This window comes from Sus scrofa, chromosome 15, assembly GCF_054392235.1.
Source record: "Sus scrofa isolate SSC_HxYL_T2T_F1_AM1 chromosome 15, Sscrofa_HxYL_maternal_Yorkshire_Landrace_v2.0, whole genome shotgun sequence".
Classification (NCBI taxonomy): domain Eukaryota; kingdom Metazoa; phylum Chordata; class Mammalia; order Artiodactyla; family Suidae; genus Sus; species Sus scrofa.
In genome coordinates, this window is record NC_139397.1 from 141,954,211 (window position 1) to 141,979,923 (window position 25,713).

Consider the following 25,713-nt stretch of genomic DNA (forward strand, 5'->3'; position numbering starts at 1 on the left):
AATTTACCTTAACATTGTATTATATATCTTTATAAAGATTTCTCTAAAATATGCATACCATACATTTCATTTTCAAATAGGTTTATACCATACATATTCTTCTGAAATCTGTTTTTGTATTTGGTATATAAAAGATATACATATATATAATTTTCATATTTTTATGGTATTTTACTGTGTGAATGTGCCATTGTTTGTTAAATTTATCTTCTCATTTTGGTTATTCAGACTAGTTTTTTTTTTTTTTTTGTCTTTTTTAGCTATTTCTTGGGCCACTCCCGCGGCATATGGAGGTTCCCAGGCTAGGGGTCTAATCGGAGCTGTAACCACTGGCCTATGCCAGAGCCACAGCAATGCTGGATCCGAGCTGTGTCTGCAACCTACACACAGCTCATGGCAACGCCGGATCGTTAACCCACTGAGCAAGGCCAGGGACCGAACCCACAACCTCATGGTTCCTAGTCGGATTCGTTAACCACTGCGCCACGACGGGAACTCCCAGATTAGTTATTTTTCAGTGGTTGTAAACAAGGTTAAGAAAGCAACCAAATACAAATACATGTGTATCTTTATAGAAAGCAGTTTCTAAAGATGAATTTTTGGAAGTGAATTTAATGGATCCATGAAGCAAGACAGAAATTCCAGAATTCTCCCAACACACTCATCCATACAAACATATTTACATATACAAAAGATATATGTATGTGTGTATTCAGGGAAGCATTTCTATAATAGCAGAAATCGCTAACATATCAAATATTCAGTAATAATGTAGCACTTTATTAAATAGTGCATTCTTCAAGGATAAATTACAGTATCAAGTTGTAGAAAATAATTAGAGATGTTCATGATATTCTAAGAGTAAACCCAGGTTACAAAGGAAGCATCCATATCAACAGTGAATGATTTTGCTGGGGGGAAATAATGAATGCCTTATTTTTATTGTACTTTTTGTTTACGACAATTGCTGAAGTGAATATCTACTAGTTATGTGGTTCTTCCAAGTGTCACGAACATCCTCTTTTTACTGTCTCTTCCTATAGCAGACTTTCCCAAATCCTTCTCTTCCTCTAAGATCTAGACTAATTCATAACAGCTTCACGAAGTCATTTCCAAGTGCAGCAGTCCCAGCTGAGAACGTCTTCCCTGTGTTTCCACACCGATTCCAAGCTGCCCTTTTTCGAGGTGTTGATTTTTACTCCCCAGTCAGTATTCCAGCTTTTCTACAGTAGCACTTGCACACTGCAAAAGACAAAAGCCCGTCAGAGGAGATGGGCAGGGAAACATCACATTGAATCAGAAATAGCGTCTTGTTTATTTTAAGATCGTATGAAATTTTGTTAAGACACCTCACTACATTATGAGGTGCAACTTCTGCCTTATTTAGTGAAACTTTAAAAGAGAGAAAGACATTACATTTTATTACATTTTGTCATAAATTCATTTACTCAATTTTGCTTGGGTGTCATGTATTTAAAGGCTATAAGCCATGTAGAATTGTCACTTAGATGTAGAGTACTTATAGTACAAGATGACAGGTGAATGGCAGTTCCAACTTCAGGCTCTTCTAACCTCTCTAAAATGCTAGTAGGTTCATAAAAAGGATAAGTGCCATTAAGACTGTCTACAACTGTAATTTGAAAAAGAATTGATGCTAATTATAAGGCAGATAGAACATGACTGAGAGACTACACAGACTTTAGAAAAATATGATAATGAGTGTTACTTAATTAAAAAAAATATAGAGAGTTCCTATTGTGGCTCAGCAGGTTAAGAACACAACATAGTGTCTGTGAGCACGTGGATTCCATCCCTGGCCTCACTCGGTGGGTTAAAGATCTGCTGTTGCCACAGGCTGTGACATGGGTCAAAGATATAGCTCAGATCTGGCTTTCCTGTGGCTATGGTGTAGGCCTGCAGCTGTAGCTCCAATTCGACCCCTAACCACCTGAGAACTTCTATATGCTGCGTGTGTGGCCCTAAAAAAAAAAGAAAGAAAGAAAGAAAAAGAAAATAAATGAAAAGAAAAACACAAATACAAAAAGAAAATTCAGTTCTTACTTTCTCTTCTCATTCACTCAATTTCCATGTATTTATGGCAAGCAGAAACCTGAGCAGATATTATCTGTTCCCCTTAGATTATTCTTGACTCTGCTATTATGACTCCGTTTTCTCACATTCCACCATCCCATCTTTCCCACTGCTAGGCTGAAACATTAGATTTTGGAAAGAGTGGACAAGAAGTCGATGAATGTGTGTGATGGTGGGAAGTTATCACAGATTCTCTTTTCCTACCAAAAGCAATTTGAATATTGAATGCCACGTGAACAACTCAAGAAGACAGAACAGGAGCAAACATTCAACCTAACAACCACCATGTTGCTGTGGCTGTGGTGTTTTACATGTATTTCCCCTGCCTAGAGTTCCAGAGAGATGAACAGAGAAAATAGAAGTGGGAATCCACATCAGAATAAAGGTAACTTCCATGAAAATCTACTGGAAAGAAGCAAGTGGGTTGTGTCCCAGCTAAAGCCCAGAAGTATTCAAAGACTTGAAAAGGAGATTCATTAGTCATCTAAGTGGAAAAGAGCCGAGTCATGGGTGACCAATCTATCCCGTCTGTAAAAAACTTGGTCAGATCCCGCCTTCTTTTCATGATTAAAAATAATGCAGGAGTTCCCGTCGTGGCGCAGTGGTTAATGAATCCGACTAGGAACCATGAGGTTGCGGGTTCGATCCCTGCCCTTGCTCAGTGGGTTGGGGACCCGGCGTTGCCGTGAGCTGTGGTGTGGGTTGCAGATGCGGCTCCGACCCTGCGTTGCTGTGGCTCTGGCATAGGCCGGCGGCTATAGCTCGGATTGAACCTCTGTATGCTGCAGGAGCAGCCCAAAAAATGGCAAAAAGACAAAAAAAAAAATGCATATTCCTTATCTAACTGAAAATAAATTTTCAAGATGAAAATAACCTAATGCATATACATTAAAAGGTAAAAGTGCTTGCTCCATAAAATAAGTTAAAAGGTCAATAATCAGGAGTTTCCATTGTGGCTCAGAAGTTAATGAAACCAACTAGGATCCATGAGGATGTAGGTTCGATCCCTGACCTTGCTCAGTGGGTTAAGGATCCAGCATTGCTGTGAGCTGTGGTGTAGGTTGCTCGGATCCCATGTTGCTGTGGCTGTGGTGTAGGCTGGCAGCTGTGGCTCCGATTCTACCCCTATCCTGAGAGCTTCCATATGCTGCAGGTGCAGCCCTAAAAAGCAAAAAAAAAAAAAAAAAAAAAAAAAAAGGGAGTTAATAGTCAGAAAACATGATGGATGCCTACAAATCAATAAAACTAGGAAAATGTATAAATATGTGAAAAAAATCATAGAAAAAGCCTTGTAACAATATTCTCAACTTCCCAAGTGATCAGAATAATACAAATTTAAAAATTAGATAACTTTGAGATATACTAATTTGACAAAAATTAAAAATTATAACCTTGTATTGGTAAGACCATAAGAAAAATAAGAAAACAAAAATTACTTTTGGAATTTTTCATATATATATGGCAATAGTGCATTTATATTTTCTGTGTGATGAATATATACCTATTTATGTAACCTTTGTTATTTCCTTATACATATGTGATAGTTTTCAATTTCTTATCCCACTTTTATTGAAATATAATTGACATATAGCTCTGTATAATTTTAAGTCATACCACATAATTACTTGACATACATATATTGCTAAATGATTACCAAAAAATTAGGTAACATCTATCTCCTCATATGGTAACAATTTTTTCCTTGTGTTGGTAACATTTAGAATTATTGTCTTAGCAACTTGGAAACAGACCACACAACAGTGTTAACTGCAGTCATTGTGTCGTACATTTTATCCCAGGACTTCCTTATCTCACAATTACAAGTTTGTACCTTTCGACCACTCTTATCTGATACCTCTCCCCCACCCCTTGCCTCTGGTAACCACAAATCTGATGTTTTCTTATATGAGTTTGGGCTTTTTTTTTAGACCACACATATAAGTGTGATCATACAGTGCTTGTCTTTCTCTGTCTGACTTACTCCATGTATGCTAATGCCGTTGAGGTCTATTCATATTGTCGCAAGTGTCAGAATTTCCTTATTTTCCATGGCTGAATAATATTCATTCATACACATATATATATATATGTAAACATATATAAATAAGTATATATAAATATTCATCTGTCAATGGATATATGTTGTTTTTTCATGGTCTTGACTATTGTAAATAATGCTGAATTGAACATGACAGTGCAGCTATGTATTGACATAGTGAGTTTGTTGCTTCAGAAATACATCCAGGAGTCCCTGCTGTGGTGCAGTGGTTAAGAATCCAACGATAGCATCTCAGGTTGCTGTGGAGGTGCGGGTTCAATCCCTGGCCCAGCATGGTGGATTAAAGGGTCTGGTGTCGCCACAGCTGTGGAGTAGATCACAACTGGGGCTCAGATTCAATCCCTGGCCCAGAAACTTCTATATGCCCTGGGTGCAGCTACTAAATAAACAAACAAAATACATCTGGAAGTGGAATTGCTGGACTGTATGGTAGTTTCATTCTTATTTTTTAAGGAACCTCCACACTGTTTTCATTTTACATATTTTAATTGTAGTATTTTATATGAATATATCACAACTGTTTTATGTAGTTTTCTACTGATGACATTCTTCAATTGTCTCCAAACTTTTTTTCTCCTTAACAATTTTTTAAAATGTTTAGTTAAAATATTTCATCTACCTGCATGGTAGATTTGTGAGTAAATGTTTTCCCTTTCAATCCGTTCTAAGAATTGTTGAAACAATCAATAAAACAAAATAGAGTGTATCACTCAGTGGCCAAGGAAAGTAGTGCCAAATATAGGTAGTAGATACAGTGATTCTGGTGATTTCATATACTCTGAAGCTAAACAAACAAATTAAAACATGATCTCAAAATGTGGTAAGTTTTAGAAATGAAAAGGAAAAGTTTCTGTGAGTGATAATATTGTCAACACTACTTTAGATTGGGTAGTGAGATGAAATGCCTGGAAGTGGCATTTAAATTGAGATTAGAAAGGTAGGACCAAGATGCCCCATGAAGAGTGATGAAAAGAGAATTCCATGTATGAAGAACACCATATGTGAGGGTCCTCGTTCAGGGAGAGCTGGGCTTCTTTTGAGAAACTGATAACAAGTCACTGGAGAGGAAGCCAAGTTTGAAGTAGGAAGGGCAGGATCCATCATGGACTGTTCAGCGTAGTAAGTAAAACAAATGGTTTTTTGAAAAAGTTATCATCTCCATGTCTGTAGGGAGGAAGGTGAGGAAGTGGGGTGGACAGGGAGTTTGGGGTGGGAACAGGCAAACTATTATATTTAGAATGGATAAGCAATGAGATCCTGCTGTACAGCACAGGGAACTATATCCAGTCTCTTGGGGTAGAACATGATGGAAGATACTATGAGAAAAAGAATGTATATATATGTATGACTGGGTTACTTTGCTGAAATTGGAACAACATAGTAAATCAACTATACTTTAATTAAAAAAGTTATCATCTGATTTCAATGTGTGTCTCATTTCTTCTCAATCAATTTCACACCCTCTGCCCCTTTTCACATCTCTTAGATGACTCTTCCTTTATTATTGCCTTGTGGTGACCTAGTCTCTGTCCTTTCCTGGACCTGTTATTTTATGTGAATTAGTAACTGAAGGATGATTATGCCTAAAGGAGTGTTGCTATATAAACAGTGCCATTTTCATTGATCTGTTGCCGTCTATAATTTGGAAAGTTGAGGGAGGATGTTGAAGAGAACATGAGTGGGTGAGAGAGAAATGCTCCAGGGCAAGAAACATCCATTCCTGAATTTCATAATATACGATAAAAGTTGGTATGTGTTGATTTCACTAAAACATGAGCCAGATTTTAAGCTGCTTCTAGTTACAAAGAGATAATCTGTTTTTTTTTTTTTTTTGGTATTTAAAGTGAAATGGCAGGCTTGAGGGGAGACAACACTAGAATGCAGAATACAGGCACGCTGAAACTTCCTATCAGTGTAACATTCTCAAGGGAAAATTTCTAGCAATAAGTTAACACATCTACAATGAAACACAAAGCATCAAGAAGTATAAAGACCTGTGTGCATACCTTATGATTTAATCATAAATATATGATGCCAAAGCTACATCGATAATGAATTTATATGTGACATAAAACGTTTTAATGTATCGCATAAAAGATAGTGAATAAAGCATGCAATTTGTTGATATCCAAATAAGAATTACACTACACATTCTTCTTTCCTCAGGGATTGAAAAAAACTGTCATATTTTTTGTTTTATCTCAAATATAATTCTGTACAAATGGTACTTTGTATTTCTAAAATTTAGCATAACTTCTTTTAAAATGATCACAAGAGATCCCAGAACATAAACAATACCCTTTGAGAGCTGAAGTAACTTAAAATAATAGGGTCATTCTAAACATTTTAGGAAGTATGTGAAAGAGTGATGATTGGTTTCAATTTAACATCATAAAAACAAGAAAAGGAAAGTTAATTTCCATTATCTTCTGAGATTAAACTCTATAAACACCACCCAGTGGATAAAAGAGTTATTTAATTGTCAGGCAAAATAGCATCAACATTTAGTATGAAGAGTTATTTCACAATTTTCAACTAAACAAGAAATTTTGAAATTTTATTCTAAAGTAATTCTATCTCAGGCTCTCTCTGTCTCACTCTCTCTCTCTGTCTCTATTACAAACACACACACACACACACACACACACACACACACACAGTCATTTTAAAAAGAAAAAGCCTTCATGTGTAGTCTTAATAACAACAAAAGGACATTGTGAGCATCCCAAAGTTAAGTGTTAGGGCACAGCCTCCTGTACTCTTTGCTAGGTAAGTATGCCTGCTATTCTGACAAAAATAATATACCATAATTTAACTAACAATAATCTAAAAATAGAGTGGGTAATTTGGTCAGTGAGTACATGGGATCCAAAGTTATACGCAAAGTCATAATGAGAATCAAAAGGTAAATGATATTCTTAATTAATATGGTATAGAAATTCCCTAGAATCCAGCAAATTTCAAGGCTCGGCAACATCACTTTAGAGAAATTAGCATATTTGTGTCCCAAGAAAGATAAGCAAGTAGTTGTCATGCCGTTGTTGTAAAACTCCAATTCAAGCCCAGCCCAAACGTCAGCCATTGTTGAAATGGGTAAATTAATTTTGATCTACTCATAAAATGAAAATGAAAAACTACAGCTCAGCAGGATGTAAACTATCCACTCACCATTCCGAAGCTCTCTTTTTCTTAGTTCTCTGGCCAAACGTTGAGCTTTTCTCAGAGATAATGCTGTCTACAGGTTTGTAATGGGGCTGTCAATTGGCCCTCTGCTCAAAGGTGGGGATAAAAGGATGGGGAAATAAATATGAGGCTCATCACTGCTGTATTAATCATCATCTAAGTCTTTTAGCTTCTCTCCTCATTCTGCCTTCTAGTGTTTACTTTTCAGAGTCCTCCTTGGTGGTGTCCAGGGAGAAAAGGTGGGCCTTATCTTTTGACTAAGCAGTTCCTCACTTAGATGTTTATCCAACAGAAATGAAAACACATTCTGGTGAAAAGATGCCTGTGCAAATCTTAAAAATATTGATATTCATGAAAGTCCCAAACTGTAAGCAACTCAAATGGCCATCAGCTAATGAATGAATAAGCAAATCATGGCAAATTCATACCATGGAATGTTATTCAATAATGAAAAGAAGAAAAATTTTAATATATGCAACAATATGGATAAATGTCAACGATGTGTGTTAGATGGAAGAAAGTAGTCACACACCAAAATATATTTTGCATAGTTACATATATATGATATACTAGAAAAAGTAAAAATATTGTGCCAGAAATGAAATCAGTGTATGCTTGATGCTGGAATTTCTGGTTTATTAATTATACTATAAAGTTTATTAAGTATACTGTATAATAAAAAGAATTAAACTATATCATCTTATAATTGTAGTATAATATAAATAATTATAGTATAATTATAGTATAACAAATAATTGTACTATATAGATGTAGTATAACATAAATAATTATACTATATAGATGTATATAACATAAATAATTATACTATATAGATGTAGTACAATATAAATAATTATACTATAGGAGCTCCCACTGTGGTACAACAGGATTTGCAGTATCTTGGGAGTGCTGAGATGCTGGTTCGATCCCTAGCCTGGCACAGTGGGCTTGGGTCTGGTCTCTGGCCTAGGAGATCTATACGCTGCGGGGCAGCCAAAAAAAAAAACACATTATACTATGAAGATATGTGAATAACAAACTATCCTATACTTTGATTGTAGTAATGATAAAACCATTGCATATAATTACCAATATTCTTCAAAATGTACACTTAAAATTGGTAGATTTTACTGTATATATAATAACATAATAACCAATGGGTCACAATGTCTGTTGATGAGAAAGAACTGTGCTAGAGCATGCAAGCAATTTTATTTGCTTGGATTTGGGGGGAGGGGTGTATCTGCTTATTTTAGTTCAGGTAAGGCTGCCTGGACTGGGTAGCTTACACAAAAGAAATTTACTTTCTCACAGTTCTGGAGGCTAGAAGTCCAAGATCAAATTGCTAGGAGGTTTGGTTTCTCCTGAGGCCCCTCTTCTCAGCTTGCAGATGGCTGCCTTCTTTCTGGCTATGTCCTCATATGGCCTTTTCTCTATGAACAGGCCTTCCTGCTATACTTTCCTCTTATAAAGACACTGGTCATATTGGATTAGAGCCCTACCCTATGGCCTCATTTAACTTTAATTACTTCTTGAAAGGCCCTATTTCCAAATAAACATTAAGGGTTAGAGTTCAACATATGAGTTTTGAAGAAATACTATATATGTGTGTGTGTGTGTGTGTATTTTTATATATATATATATATATATATATATATATATATATATATAAAACACTGCCAGTAAATCTTTAAACTACATATGTGGCTCACACGATATTTTTATTGAACTAGAAATTTACTTGTATATACCTTATTTTATTCATTTGAGTAATCACTTTTAAAATTATGTATGAAATAACCTTAAAGAGAAGTTTCTGCTGTGGCACAGTGGGTTAAGCATCTGAGTGCAGTGGCTGAGGTCACTGTGAAGGGGCAGGTTTGGTCCCTGGCCCAGTGCGCCGGGTTAAAGGGTCCCATGTTGCTGTAGCTGCTGTAGTTTGCAGTTGTGGCTCAGATTCATTCCCTGGCCTGGGAACTTCTATGTGCCATGGGTGTGGCCATAAAAAAATGAAATAATCTTAAAGAAAACTAATGAGTTACCTGATAAATGAGTCTGAGAGAGGAATTGGGTGTGTTTGGGGCACGAGATAACTGCAGGAAACCTTTGTTCTCCTTCTTCTCATCTGGGCAGCCTTATAGGTTTGCTTATTTGGGTTCAATACCATAGTGACCAAGTGGATACAGCTGCCTGATTCTGGGGTTTCATAGGAGACCCATTTGACTCTCCCCAAATTAAACTTTCTCTATTATAAATTTGTTTTCTGTTTTTCAATAGAGCTGAAAAAAATCCATATAAAGGAATGAAAATGCTTTAAATATTTATTGGAATGAGCCATATTATTTATTTCTGAATTTTACACATATTTGCATATGGTGTCCTTTTGATAGAGTGAAACAAATTTATCTATTCTGCACTCATCTAATTTAGAACCTTGCCATCTTCCTTGGGCTTATGACAAGATATACTAAAAACAAACGGCTGAGACGTTGAAAAATAAGATTAGTGCAAGCCTATTTCACATTTAGTAAATTACATATATATTTTTTTTCCACTGGCATAAGCTCTACCCTTCTAGCCAGGGAGGCATAAAATCATGTCCTTACCTGGAGAAATGGCCAATGGGAAGAACCAGCTCATTAATAGATAAATGTTTAAAGATTCTTTAACGTATTTCAGAATAAAACACAGAGTTCAGGGATGTAGTCCTTGCCTTCAAGAAATGTGTAGGTTGTAGAAAGTAAGCTTCATATTAGCTCCCCAGACCTTCATACTAAATTATTTAATAGGATTTTTATTCTCAAATGATTATACTTGAGTCATAGAAGAATGGTCAGAATCTGTCTTTTTCCTCAAAGATTATTCATTGTTTGATATGCATGGTATTAAGGACTCATCTCTCATGTTCTCTTCAGAGGAGGTCTACTGCCTGTCGTTGGTAGTGCTGACCACAAGAAGCCTCTACCTGTCACCCCCTTCAGGGTCCTCCTCAGAAACAGAGAGGCCCTGCCTGAGCTCACATCATTCCCAGGGTAGCCCGTATTCAGGAAATGACCTCTCTGGAAGGGGGTGCCAAAATCCAGTCATTGCAACTCACTGACAGGCAAATCTGAGAGACTACATGTACTTCAATGCTCTCTCTGTGCTTGGTCAAATCTTTGCTGTGCTTGCCTCAAAAGTTGACTTCTCTCTTTGATGAATTGTCTTGATGGAGCCTCCCTCCCTCAGGTATTGATACTTGATACAGATCCTTCAATTCACACTAAACTCAACTTCTATTGCTAAAGATTATAATCTGCAATAGTGTAAAAATTAAGTGGAAATTGGTTATAAGATGGGAAAAGATTTTGGGGGAACATTTAGTTTTCTGTGTCTAATGTTATAGGAGTAGAGGTTATTTTCTTAAAGTCTATGTATGGTTTCAGATGCTACATAATTCTTCAAAGCTACACAATTGATCATGACTTGTGTTGGCTTCTGCAGCCATAGGTACAAATTTGAAAGGGATATTTTAGACCTCATTTCTATTGTTGCTACTTCTTCCCCCAATGAATCAGCATAATGGGTGTTGGGTACATCCTCTGTGGTAGTCAAGTTGGTTCTGCTGGCACATGGGGTATTATCTTTGAAATTCTTGCAAGGAGAAGATCAAAAGTAGCCAGATCTTCATCTTAAACCATAAATTATGAGTCAACCAGGGTTGGCCCAAGGCAACTATCTGATGTGTGTTTAGTTATATGATGAGTCAGTGCCCTGATCAGGAGCAGAATTAATCAGTGGGGTTTTCTCCTCACCATGTGAAACCTTCAAGTACTTCTTTTAGAGGGAAAATACATGCATTCTTTTGGCATATTTGGTTTTGCTTGTGCATCATTATGTTTCTCTTCCCACTACCACAAGACAAAACATTAATTGCAGTCAAAAATAAACTTATAAGCCTCTGGCAAGATAAAATTAAGAACAAGACATGAAAGAGATGTATTCCTCTGCACTTTAGGAGGTAAAATGGATATTTCAGAGCTGAGGAATGAGAGAACTAGGGAGATGAAGTGGTTTACTCCAGATCACAAACCAGGTTGGTGGCAAAGCTTGGACTAGAATCCTAATGCAGTGGCCAGTGTTTAACCACATCATGCTGCATTCCACACAGACTTCCTTGGTTGACTAGCACTGACGTAAGCAAAAAGATATCTCTTCAAAACTCAACATTCCAGTGATTCTTTCTGAGTACCTAGTATGTGCATTTTGTGTCGTACTATTTTAGGCATAGTACATAGGGCAGTGATTCAGATAAGTTTTTGTTGTCAAGGAGTTTACATTCTGACAAAGATTAAGTTTCTTTTCTGTCAAAAGCCACCTATAACATATCAATAACAAAATAACTGTTTAAGCACACAGATAAAAACAAAACAAAACAATAAAACAAAACAAAAAACAGCCTTGGCTACTCTTCCTGTGATTCGACCTAGAGTGACATTTCTTTCTTGACACTGGTTCCATCAGGCCAGGGCAAGGCCTTACTATCAAATATGTTAGCAATGGTCACAGCATGTGTGATTATCTTTTTTGGTAACTGTTTAAATGTATTGTATCCTATAGTTACAAAGAGAAGTTTTTATCAATGAGATTTTGAGTTTGAAGAACAGCAATGAATTGGACCATGTTTTATTATTATTTTTTATTATTAATGTAAAATTTCTATTATAATATTTAAGAGTAATTACTTAGGCCATTTATTTTTTTCTTTGCAGAAGATCTAGCATATAAGTTGTCAAACACTAGCTGTTCAATTTCCAGTTCATAATGAATTGTCAATGGTGAGAAGAGCTTGGTTGAGGAGACTCTAGGAGTCATGCACTCCGCAGAGTAGAATAAGGTCTTAGGAAGAAATTTGTTGACGGATTTTGGTGTTCTCATGTTATAGCACCATGTGCATCTCCTTCATATCACTTAGTACAATTAAAATTAATCAGATTCCATAACTTCCTTTTAAAGAATTTTCCTAATGGAATAATAGTGTGGTTGTAACAGCAAAGACTTAGAAGCCAGTGTATTAGGGCTCATATTCTATTTCCACGACCACTGGCAGTATAGCCTTGAATGCATTACTAAAGCCCTCTGGTCAATTGCTCATGTGTAAGATCTAAATAACATCTTATTCACAAAGTCATTATGGGATTTACATGAGTTAGTATTTGTAAAGTGCTTACATAACTGCCTTTACTACTACTAGTATTCTCTTCTTCTGTAACTACAGCTGCATGTTGAGTTGTTTGATAAATTGTTATTTAATGAAAAACTGAATGAAAGTTTTGAAGCCAAAAACAGTCATAAGATTTACCCAAGTTTCTACCTCTTTGTGCTATAGACTTCTCAGCAACCCAACAGGGCTACTGATTTTGATGTTTTTCCCTTGGAGCTGCACAAACATCAATTCATTTGACATTACATTAGCCCCAAAATGTAAAAATTAAATCTCCACCTCACAGATTAGGTAAATGAAATTTAAAGAGGTCAAATAACTTATCCAACATCACAGAGATAATTTAAGTGGGGACTTGGATCAAATCCAGGCTCTTCTGATGCTAAAGTCCATGTTTCTTCCCTGCTACAGTTTTAGGTGAAGAAAAAGTGTTTGGTTATATCAAGTAGGGAAAAATAAAAATTGAAATTCACAGGGGGAAATTGACAGGGGCATAAGAAAAACAATGTTACAGGATGTGCCATATCAAGATTTGTCTTTCGAAAGACATTTCATTTCCTGGGCTCCCTTCTAAACAAACATTGAACCCAGTGATTTTAGCAATATTCCACATTACTTGCTGACATATTTTACTGATGTCAGTTTATTGCAAAATTAGGGATTAAGTTTGAAGTCATTGTAGTTCAGTCTGTAAAATATACTTAAGCAAACTATCAGTAATTTTAAAGTTCAAAATTAAGAAAAATGCACATAAAATATTTTACCAATGATGAATTGAAGAGAGTACCACTGCAATTTGATGTTAAAACGGGGAAAAAAATCAAAAATCATTACCTCCTTAGTCATAAACCATAGTGCATAAACCACAATTCATAAACCCTATGCTCAGATCCATGAATTTAGAAAATGAGGGAAAATGAACAGAAAATCTGAGCAATTTTTGGAAATGATGCAAAGCTACCCAAGGGATCTTACGATAAGGCTAGGAATTTACTCTCTGAAGAATTCAAGCAAAAAATTTCAGGAAGAATGGAAATGACTTTCATAAAACATTGTATCAGTTCTTCCTGAATTGAGTCTAGTGTACTGATTTCATTTTACTGTAACATCTTCTAATTGGACTATTGCAGGGCATTTTGAACTGAGGGCAATTCCAAGTATGATGCCACATAATCATAAAGCACAAGAAACTTGTTCTTTATTCTAAGACTCAGGAAACAGAGAAACAGAAGGCTTTTGATAATTTGCCACTATGGTGGCCACCTGAGTAAAAGTATCATCTCATTAAATAGCTCTGTCTACTCTCTATCATCTCATAAAATATCTCATGTCTAGCTGATAACACTTAAAAGTTGAATATTCTCCTCTATTTAATTCTTGTCAAGGGACAATCACTCCCTAGAACCTGAAACAAACCAGAGTTACTACCAGGGGCAAAACCAAAGTCTTAGGGTTTTTTGTTGTCTGATTTACAACTGGAACTACTTCCTGTCTTGTTTGTGACTCAGTTTGCTTTGTCTTCTTAGCATCCAACTTAAAACTGTAAATTTACAGCTCACTGACTGTGGTGTCAAAACACATTTTCTGTTATTGCTGTAGGAAATCAACTCTTCACAGTAACTGACTTCATGAAGGCAGATATCAAATTCAGTTACAGAAATTAAACAAGGATTTCTACATTTTCACAAAGTCCCAACCTCGCTTATCTGTAAGTACTCTGATGGATCTTTGAAATAAAAACATGATTACACACAGAAGTGACGGGTGATATAGCAAAGGCCTGAGACTGGGTCTGGTCTAGAGAGTGGGAGTTTAGTCTCCCCTGTTTCACCAATTTTAGCTGAAAACTTATTTGGAAAATGATGAAATTTGACTGAATCTTAGTTCCTTTCAGCCATGAAAATGGGAAGATTGAACTGGCTGGCCCTAACAGATATTTTCCAGGTTTTGCCTTTTATGAAAACAAAGCAACCTGATGAAATATGTGGTCAGAGCTGATAAATGAAAGATACACTCCACTTGTGAATGACCTAGAACTTGCAGTAAAATCAGAGAGAAGATAAACACACTCAGGACAGCAAAGCCAAGTGAAAACGGCAGCTCTGACTGAGACAGTCTCATTAGGAAACCATTAGGGACTAAACTTGATGGAGTTTCTTCTCTCCAGACAGCGTTTTGTCAGAGTATTTAAAACTCTTTTCTCACACCAGTCCTAGGAGGTAGATGCTGGCCCTTTTGACACATGAGGAAATTGTTCCTTAGCATGTCCAATTCACATTACTGGAAAAAGATTTAAACCAAGCTCTGTCCAGTCTAAAAGTGAAAGGAGGTAACTGTAAGTCAGATACTGTATTCTGCAACAAACAAGCCAAATCAAACAAACAAACAAACAAAAACAACAGACTCTAACTCACAGCAAGACCCTCTTTCACAGCCATAAGTGGGCATACTCAAGTCTTTAAAAACGCTTCTGAACAAACAAAAGTACGTGTGAGCTCTTTGGGGCTGAGCAGTGCAGCCACGGTGGAATGTTGTGGCAATAAAAATTACAGAGAAGATTCATGGCTTTTCATCCCATGCCCTCATCCGCAGATGTCTGTGGGATGAAAGCAGAAGTCACTGCCAGCCACCAGAGTCCTGCAGTTCTGACACCCTGTAATCCTTAGCTGGATTCCTCACCTCCCTCTTTATCCATCAAGCCTCCTCCTGAGGCTGCTTTATGGTACACATTTCACTTGAAAAAACGAAGTCACATTGCAATTAATTTCGCCTTGAGAGTTTCACAACATCCTTAGGAGATCACAATAACCCCGAGGATATTGTGCAATCTGGGCTGGGAATCTCTTGCTCAAGTTCTAACTTTGTGAAAGAGAAGCGGGTGAAAGTGGGAGAACCAATCTCCCCTTGCGTCTGCCTTAAGGGAGAAGAATGAAATGAACAGTTAATTCTGGTAAAAATTTATCTCATCCAAGTTATAATGTTAATGTTCATATCTTTTTGCAGTATTTCTCCAGGCAATGAGCTTTTGCTCACCCTGAAAAAAAGATCATGTTATTTTGTGTCCCCCACCCTCCACCCCCCTTTCTAAGGGACCTGCCTTCTGTACCCTACCCTGACTCATCATTGCTAATTTAAAATAATGCAAATAAGCAAATACATGACTCAATAAATGTGATGAGTAAGGAGAAAAGGGTGTTTGGCTAGCAACCCAGTCCTACATTTTAATTAAAAAGCATGTCTCACACACCATCAGTAAGTTTTCAAGTGACCTGTCATGACCAGTTCTAATCGCAACGCAAGCATGTCATTCACTCTTTCATAATAAATTGGCAGGTTATGCTAATACAAGGAAGGAAGGCTATCAATTTTGTGTTTGCCAGACAGCCTATGCCATTGATTTCAAAATTTATGATGCCCTTGGAAAAGGAAGATGCTTAAGGACAGGGTTTCACAAACAGAATAAAATGTTACAGGAGGATAATCAATTAGATATAGTTGAAAAATAGGTGGAGAAAAACATTGCAAAATATTATGCTTTCCTAATGGTCAAATGCATGTATTCAATGTCACCTCCTTCAACAGAAGAGTCTGTGATAATAGCAAATGTGTCAGTTATTAAGACTGGGTAATTGACATTTTCTTATAAGTATTTGACTAAAAATAGTCATAAATATTCAACTGATGGGGAGTCAAATTTTCTCTGTTCAAGAGACAAAAAAAACCCAACATAAAACAGAGTAATATTAATTGCTCCAATAAAGTTCTTAAAATTATCATATGATTCCTTGTGTTTTCTTCCTATGTGACAAACTTCGAGGGAAAAATTGGTTCAAGTTAGTTGACATTCTTACATAAAATGAGAGGTTGCAATGGCAATGGGAATTTGGGCACTCATAGGAGAATCCTGGGTGTGTATATGGCCAGGTAGGACCATAATATTATAGCTTAATATGCACAGTTAAGTACATATTATATTTTACATTTATAGTCAAATCTAGTTGCTTGTCTTTAGTTAAAAGATTAGATTTTTGTCTTGAAGTCCACTTTCAAAACACATGTAAATTCCTTTCATAAAACTGAAAAAATAAAGTATATTTATGCTACACTACTTATGAACAGAGCAATTGCCTATGTCCATCATTCTGAAAAGGAAACTATATAGCAAAGCAAAGCAAATTAAACATTTAAACCTTCCACTTGCATTTAACTATTTTTAGCTTATGTAGAGTTAATGCATGCACACACGAACATACAAGCATATCCAGAACACTCAAACACAAGTCAACCTTACCCAAAATATGGCAAACAACTAATTACTTCTAGAAATTCTGAAAACCTCTATTAAACTGACATTTAGCACATTTGATAAATGTTTGTCTTTTGACATTAACTGCTTATTGTATAAAATTGCCATATAACTTGTCACCATTCCAGCATGGTGAAAAGATTATTTATTAAAAATAGTCTTACTTGGGTAATTTCAAAAATATTAAAATATAATTTTTCCCAGTTGTTAGAGCTCATATAATAATGCAATGATATGATACTATATGCTATATGCTATAAAGTCACTCCATGATTAAATTTCTTAAGCTTACATATAATTTCCAGATAATTTTTTAAATGAACAAATAAATAGTTGCTTTCAGATATGCATTTAAAACACTCTAAAAAATAAAACATTCTAGAACGAGATCATTTGGAAAATATTACAATTTTTGTTAAGACCTCTTTTCCTGAACATTTACAAACTCGGGGCTTAGCGAATTTTCAAAAGTACAATGTGTACTCATTTTCTAGGTTCTTCTTTCTCATTGTGGTTTTAATCTCCCTATAATCCTTCAAAAAATTAGTTTCACATTTGAAGCGATACTTGTTTTGCATATGCAAACCTATGGGATTCAGCCAATGGGTAAACACAGGTCACATTCCTCCATCTGTTATCATCCTGATTTTCTCAACTTTTTTCATAAGCAAAGCAATAGTTAAAAATAAAATATAAGCCATCAGTATGTTACCTGTAACAGGTGCCAAGTAGATTCTCACTCCCAATAGCTACCTCATATTAGCTTAGTCCATTTCCTAGTGGGTGCATTTTTGATTCTAGATCAAAAGATTTTTTTTTTTAATGGAAGAACCAATCTTAAGTGTTTTACAAAAGCATGTTCCTGTTCAGAGTTAGTTCATCAAAATGCATCCTGCCAGCACAACACCCTTTAATGCTCTCTTGTGTTTTGAAGCTTTAAATGGCCCTCTCCAAATGCATCTACAGTCTGAAATTAAGTTTGTTTTTCTCTCTTCTTTTCTTTAAACCTCTGCAAGAATAAGTAATATTACTAACTGGCTTGAGATATGATCTTTTAAAATATATGTGGCATTAACATAATTCTACAGTGCAAAAGTACAGAAAAGACTAAAAGAATGAGGGCAGAGGAGAGCAATCACATTTACTCAGACCTTGCATTATGTTGGACGTTGGTGGAATAAATCCAAGATGGAATTAAATCCAAATGTTTCCTGTTTTCTTCCGATTCAATAGCTTCATATTTCCTTCACTTCATGTCTTCCACAAGTTTCATATTTAAAATTGTCGTCTTTGAAAACACTGAACATATTTACGGCATGTCTGTTTCCTGATATATATTCCAGTCTATCATATTGTAGTAGTTACTAGACAATAAGAGAGATCTAGGATTTATGTGTAATATAGAAATTTAAATTAGAGAGGAAATGCGTGTCTATCATGCCGACTTCAAAATAAATCTTCCCTCTTATCCTAAAAGATACGACAATATTTGTCAAGTTATTTTTCCCTACCTTCACAATATGTTTACCCACTAAATTGCAGAAACAACCAAAAGACCAAGTTCATGTTATAAAGGTAACTGAAACACAGGATTAAAAAAGCAAAAATAGAACAGAAGGAAATATAGGGCATAATGAGAGTTAATGTAAAATCCACATTCCTATGGCTATAGTCACATCAAGAGATTTACTTACAAAGCATTTAAATCTTTCATACGATGAGCTAGGTATTCTTAGCCCCTGCAGATTATAGATGTTAAATAACTGGCCTGAGGTCACACAATTACCAAGTAATAGAATCATAATTATTTCAAACAATCAGATTCTAAGAATTACATTTCTCCCTTCTCCTTTGAATAATCTCTGTATATGTTTCACTTCATTGTTGTTGCAAAAATAAAAAACCCCATAAAACAAACCAAAAAAAAGATGGAGACGGGAAGAAATAGAAAAAGTAAAAGAAAGAGCAGGAGGAGGAGGAAAGGAAGGAAGAGTAGGAGGAAAGAAATGACCACTCTCTCTAAATAACACATCAACCTAAATCATGCATTAGCAAGAGGGTGTTTATAGCCTCAGCCCAATTCTTTCACTGCACACTAGCGACACTTTGTTGGCTCTTCCCTCTCAAATTCAAATGTCAATGTAATGACTAACTCATGTGAACTGTCTTTGTTTCCCAGAGATGAGCCAGCCAAGCAATAAAATTTAGATGAAAAAAAGCTTCATGGTGCTTGTTTGTGGTACTTTAAATAGTGCCAACTGCTACTAGAGATGAAATACAGGATTGTAAGAGCAAAAACATCAATTGATGGGGTACATTACACTCATTCTCTTTCCTTTTGAGAAATAATCTCTTGACTCACTATGAGTTCCTTCTTTCACCCTGTCTTATTTGGTCAACCCCACCATTTCTTCTCAAACCTTTCAAGAAGGGAGAGAGGACCATCTGTGACATGGAATTAAGTTTTTCTGGTAGCAATTTTTTTCTACTGTGTGTGTTCAATTACTTTATGGAACTACATCCAAGTAAATATGTGGATAAAAAGTAAAGATTTTCTTTTGCATTTTACCTTACTTCTGAAGAGTACTTACGAAAGATAATAAATTCACTCATGTGCAAAATTATTAAAGAAAAATTATACAAATATTAATTGAGGTGTAGGCTTCTCTGATGAATAAAACTTGCTAGTCTTGTAGTCTATCCTCAGTGTTGGGCAAAGATTTTCATTTCTATAATGCCAATTCCTTTGCTGACATAAGATATTCTTAGCTACTAAGTTTAACCTCCATGGCCTTATGGCCCCATTCTTTTTTTTTTTTTTCTCTTTTTAGGGATGAACCTGTGACATATGGAAGTTCCCAGGCTAGAAGTCGAATTAGAGCTGCAAATGCCATTCACAGCCATAGCCACAGCAATACCAGATCCAAGCCACATCTGCAGCCTACATCACAGCTTACAGCAATGCCGGATCCTTAACCCACTAAGTGAGGCCAGAGATCGAACCTGCGTCCTCATGAATACTAGTTAGAGTTTTTACTACTGAGCCACAATGGGAACTCCAAAATGTCCTCATTCTTAATACTACTGCTTTTGTCATTACCCTGAATATGCAAACTCGTAATTGTATCTTAATCTGTACTTTGAAAGAAAACTGTATAACAGACCTTACAAGAACCTTCTTTTTATCTTTATTTTTTAAATTTTTTATTAAAATATAGTTGATTTACAATGTTCTGTCAATTTCTGCTGTGCAGTAAAGAGACCCAGTCATACACACACACACACACAAACACACACACACACACACACACACACACACATTCTATTCTTTTTCTCATTTTTTTAATCTTTTTTTTTTTTTTTTGGTCTTTTTAGGGCCATACCTACAGCATAGGAGGTTCTAAAGCTAGGAGTCCAATGGGAGCTGTAGCTGCTGGCTTAGCCACAGCCACAGCAAGTTAGGATCCAAGCCACATCTGCAACCTACACCACAGCTCATGGCAATACCCGCTCTTTAACCCACGGAGCAGGGCCAGGAATCAAACTTGTGTCCTCATGTATCCTAGTCGGGTTCGTTAAGCACTGATGCATGATGGGACCTCCATCTTTTTCTCATATTATCTTTCATCATGTTCTGTCACAAGAGACTGGATATAGTTCCCTGTGCTGTACAGTAGGACCTCATTGCTTACCCACTCCAAATGCAATGGTTTACATCTACTAACCCCAAACTCCCTGTCTATCCCACTCTTTCCCCCTCCCCCTGGCAACCACAAGTCTATTTTCCATGAGTGTGAGTCTGTTTCTGCTTTGTACATAACTTTGTTTGTGCCAATTTTAGATTCCACACATAAGTGATATCATATGGTACATGTATATCTCTTACTGACTTACTTCACTTAGAATGAGCGTCTCTAGTTGCATACATGTTTCTGCAAATGGCATCATTTTTTTCTTTTTAATGGCTGAGTAGTATTCCATGTATATATGTACCACATCTTCCTAATCCATTCATCTGTCAATGGACACTTATGTTTTTTCCATGTCTTGGCTATTATGACTAGAATATTCTTTTTAAAATATAACTACATTGGGGTTCCCACTGTGGTTCAGCAGAAATGAATCTGACTAGCATCCATGAGGATGCAGGTTCAATCCATGGCCTCATTCAGTGGGTTAAGGATCCAGCGTTGCTGTGAGCTGTAGTGTGGGTTGCAGTCGCGGCTGGGATCCTGCATTGCTGTGGCTGTGGCATAGGCAGCAGCTGCAGCTCCAATTTGACCCTTAGCCTGGGAACTCCATATGCCATGAATGTGGCCCTAAAAGGCAATATATATATATATATATAATTAAATAATTAAAATGTTGTGTTTGTATCTGTACTGGGATATTATAGACTTCATGGGATACATCCAACTGTATTGAAGCCTTTTCTAGTGGTAGAGAAATTTAGTCAACATCACTTCCTTGTGGCTGAGCTGTGTCTCTTTACTATTCTATCGTCTTTCCCCTGTCATGGATGGTGATAAAACTTTCCCTTGGTTCTGGAGCTACTTAACTTCAAAGGTCTGCTGGAAATCTCACCACTTCCTGAAATATCCAGGAAACCTTTCTGAGCCTGAGTAGCCCCTTCATTGTGAAAAAGGAAGAGCATGAATGGTCCTCAGATCAAATCTAAGGAGACCTGCTATAGCCCACAAGTCGCACTGGAGGGAGAGGGGGTTATAGATGTCAGATGGGGGATGTATTGAATCCATCAGCCTTCACATTATTCTTTCTCTTCTTAAGAAGGATGTTCCAGATGGTATGTATTAATGCATATGTGCAATACTTTTGGCACAGAGTAGTGGCAAGATAAGAAAATGTGAAGTAAACAGAGATGAAAAAGAAACTTACCAATGAAACAAAATTGAAAATATTTAGGTTTCTAAGTAAGAAACTTCAGAGAGTTTTGCATAAAAAGGTTAATTTATCTGTACTATTGTTCTCCAGCAAAAAATTAAATGAAATATCAAAAGACCCAGGCTTCTGCTTATTTTTGTGGAGTTATTTAAAGATTATTATTTTCTAGAAGTTCCCATAGTGGCTCAATGGGTTAAGAACCTGACACTGTCTCCATGAGGATGAGGGTTCTATCCCTGGCCTTGCTCAGTGGGTTAAGGATCTGGTGTTGCCACGAGCTGTGGCATAGGTCATAGGTGTGCTCAGATCTGGTGTCACCATGGCTGTGGGTGTAGGCCTGCAGCTGAAGCTCTGCTTTGACTTCTAGCTTGGGAACTTCCATATGCAGCAGTTGTGGTATTAAAAAAAAAAAAAAATTATTGGAGTTCCCACCGTAGCTCAAAGGAAACGAATTTGACTAGCATCAATGAGGATGCAGGTTCAATCCCTGGCCTTGCTCAGTTGGGTTAAGGATCCTGTGTTGCCATGAATGAGGCTCAGATCTGGCACTGCTGTTGCTGTGGTGCAGACTGGCAGCTACAGCTCTGAATCGACGCCTAGCCTGGGAACCTGCATATGCCATAGGTGCGGCCCTAAAAAAAGACAAAATTAAAAATTATTATTTTATAACAGTTCATACATTTAATTTGCTCAACTTTGCAATTACACATTACTATTTTTTTGGTCTTAGATTCTGATTTCACCCCACTATTTATCATTTTATTTCTGAAATTTGCATTCAACAATTTAGCTCCAAGAATGTTGCAGATGATGTACTGAGCTACCAAGAAATTGCGGCAGCTCTCCATGTCTCTCAAACCTGAGCAGAGGTACCCACTTCTGGTCATGGACTTTGAAGGGAGCAGCCTTGGCCTTATTTCCATGGTAGCCTTTGTTTGGTTGGAAGCCATAGCAGTAGGAGCCAAATTCAGTCATCAAAAGCTCTGTATATAAATTATTCAATTTCTGAATTTAAATATGTTTCCTATCTATTCCAGCCTCCTGCAAAGCTCAAACATTTGATTCTGTTATCACTATATTTTCCATTCTTGCCTCTCTTGAAACTTTTATTTAAGCTATTCTTGTTTGAAAGATCATAGTCCAGATTGTTGGGAGACAGTTCTCTATGGGTGTCTTGTGTTTCTACACATCTTAAGAGCAGAAGCTTTTATGGGTTTTGTTCCAGACAATCCTCAATGGTGTGTGTAGAGCAGACAGCCTAGGAAGACAGAGGTGATGTCTCCTGGAGCAAGCTCAGAGTTCTTCTGTAACATAAACCACTACCTGTGCAGGCACCACATAGCTCTCTTTGTATCCATGCAAATTGAAATCTGAGGATCCAATGGAATAAGATTCTGATGCTTTTGCTACTGCTATTGCTGTGCATTAATAAACACTGCAGTCTTGTGTTTTCTGCCAGCATCCAAGAAATTTGCAAGTGGTGGGGGTTTTTAGTTGGCAAGTAGGATAAAATCTGAGACCTTTCACAGGTCTTGACATTTTCCATCATTTTTCTTTGTAGGAAACTCCCTTGGGTACATTTTGGTTTGCATTTTAAATATGGTAATTCAGTGCTTTCCAAATCTGCCTCAAAAATAAAGTTCCCCTAGAGTATATGTTATAGTAATAGTAACAAACTATCGGACATCTACCAGAACATCAGATCCATAGGTCTGAATTGGGACAAGGGAATTTGTCTACTTAAACAGTGCTACAGGTAATTATTATCTATGGGAAAATAATGTACCTAAAACAAGTGTCATCACTCCAGGTAAATAGTAAACACACTGTAAATGACTGCTTTTAATGGAGTCTTCAAGACATTTTTTAAAAATACTAATACTTTTCCCCACCTCACATCTGAAAAAGTTGAAAAATTTTCAAGGTGACCAAAAATCACTTTCATTGCTTATAAAGATCAGATTGGAGAACAATAGCTTTGATCTATTGCTCAGGTGGGCCTGCCAATTAAGTCCCCAAATTAGATATATTTATCCATTTGATTTCAGGCAGAACTGAAGGACAGAGCTTCTTATGAGGAAAGCTGTCACTCAAGTGAGAATTGAAACAGAGGACTTTCAAAGTTTTATCATGAGTTTTGAGATAGAAAATTGAGAGTGATAGAAAAAATAGGTATCAAAGAGAATTATAAAGTATTTAGAGTAAGAAATGCAATAGTCTGGTCACATAGCCTATAGTGACTTGTCTTTCACTTTGATGAGTATTTAGGTTTTATCATTTCCTCTTAAGTCATGATCTTCTGACTCAGAGAGGTTAGGGGATTTGCTGATGATCACATGGTCAGTAAATGTTACAGCTAAAATTCAAAGCTCCAACTCTAAAGCCCTCCTATATCACACGATAATAGTAAAGAGTTACAAATGATAGTTAGGCTGAAGGTTGGGAAAAGAGGCAGACAACTGTTGCAATAATGGAGATAAGAAAGAATAGTGCACATAGTAAGGTTGAGTGAATATCATCAAAATAAAACATTTTGATTCTACAGGGAATTTGATTTTCATTCTTTTTTTTTTCATTTTGATTTATTGAAACTTCAGTGTATCTTAGCCCTATGGTACACACTGGGGTGAAAATACAATAAAACCTACATCTTAGATTGAAAGGTTTTATAATTTAGTGAGGGACACGAGCCAATATAAGGCTCCAATAAACTTAGTCACTGTAATCTTGGGATTGCACATTATGTGTACAACTAGAACTCCTAAGAGTGATCGATTATTAGAAATGAGAGAAAAGAAGTGGGGATCAGGAGAGGTTTTCCAGAAGTAGTTATCAGGAATTAACCCTCAATGCACAGATACTTTTCTAACACAGAAGTGACATCTTTTAAACTTTAATATATATGTAAAATATATAAAATCAGAAATGGAGCAAAATAAAATTTAATTCACATGGATCATCAAAAACCTCCCTTGCCCCATGATATTTATCATTAACCTTTGGTATGGGTTTTGCCAAATTATTTTTCTATGCGATAATGCACCTAAAGTGAGAATCATTAACATAAACATAGCATGACAATATCTATGGTTCCTTGGGTGCGGTTAGATGGCATACTCTCTTAACAGTGGATCAGGATAACCCGAATAAACCTCAGGGACTTTGAATTTCCCACAAGCCATTAGTCATTATCCCATGGATACTGTCCCTAGGAGTTTCCATTCATTCATTTATTTAGTGAACTGACACTGAGCAACACTTTACCGGATTATTCCTTATTAGAACTGTGGGACTCAGATCTAATGGGGATAATCCAGTAAAGTAAGGGATAATCAGTCTAGTGATGGATAATTTAGTAATTCTAGTATCTGGAAGTGTACATTCCAGGAGATATTAGAGTTCTTAGCAAGGGATCAGTAGAAAGGTTTACCAACATTGCAAACTTCCCAGAACTGAATGTATAAAAATGGAAAAAGTCTGTGAGTACACTCTCCCAGCAGTACAGTTTATAATGTGCATAGTTCTTCTTTTAGGAAGGGTTTTTCATTCACTCTTCCCATGATTCTTCACTTTCTCTTTCAAGTCTCAGCTCTAACACCTCTTCCTCCTTAGAAAGATTATCATCTTGTTCAAAGAAGCACTTTGAATACCAAACAAATCACTCTATTGTGTCATTCTATTTATTTCCTTTAGAGGATTAATCATAATGTAAATGTGTTTATTTGTTTCATTATTCATTACTTGCCTACACCGCTTAAATACACACATCAAAGCAAGCACCTCATTGATCTTCTTCACAGCTACATTCCCAACACTTAGAACTCACACATAATAATTAAAACATAATTTACTGAATAAACTAGTCTTGGTTTCAATGGTTGCACCTAAATGTAAGATGGTACTTGTGTCACCTTAGATTCATTCAGATCAAGAAAATTGAAACCCTGAAGCACAATAGCTTAAATAGTT

General features: G+C 36.3%; 1 long non-coding RNA gene across 1 annotated transcript in view; it reads right to left on the reverse strand.

The window, feature by feature from the left end:
* Positions 1-409: 409 nt before the first annotated feature.
* The window catches only part of LOC146396167 (uncharacterized), a 91,427-nt gene continuing 66,123 nt past the window's right edge, over positions 410-25,713 (reverse strand). The window contains exon 7 of the long non-coding RNA XR_014829449.1: positions 410-1,242. This is a non-coding gene — a long non-coding RNA (uncharacterized LOC146396167). The remainder of the gene's footprint in view (positions 1,243-25,713) is intronic.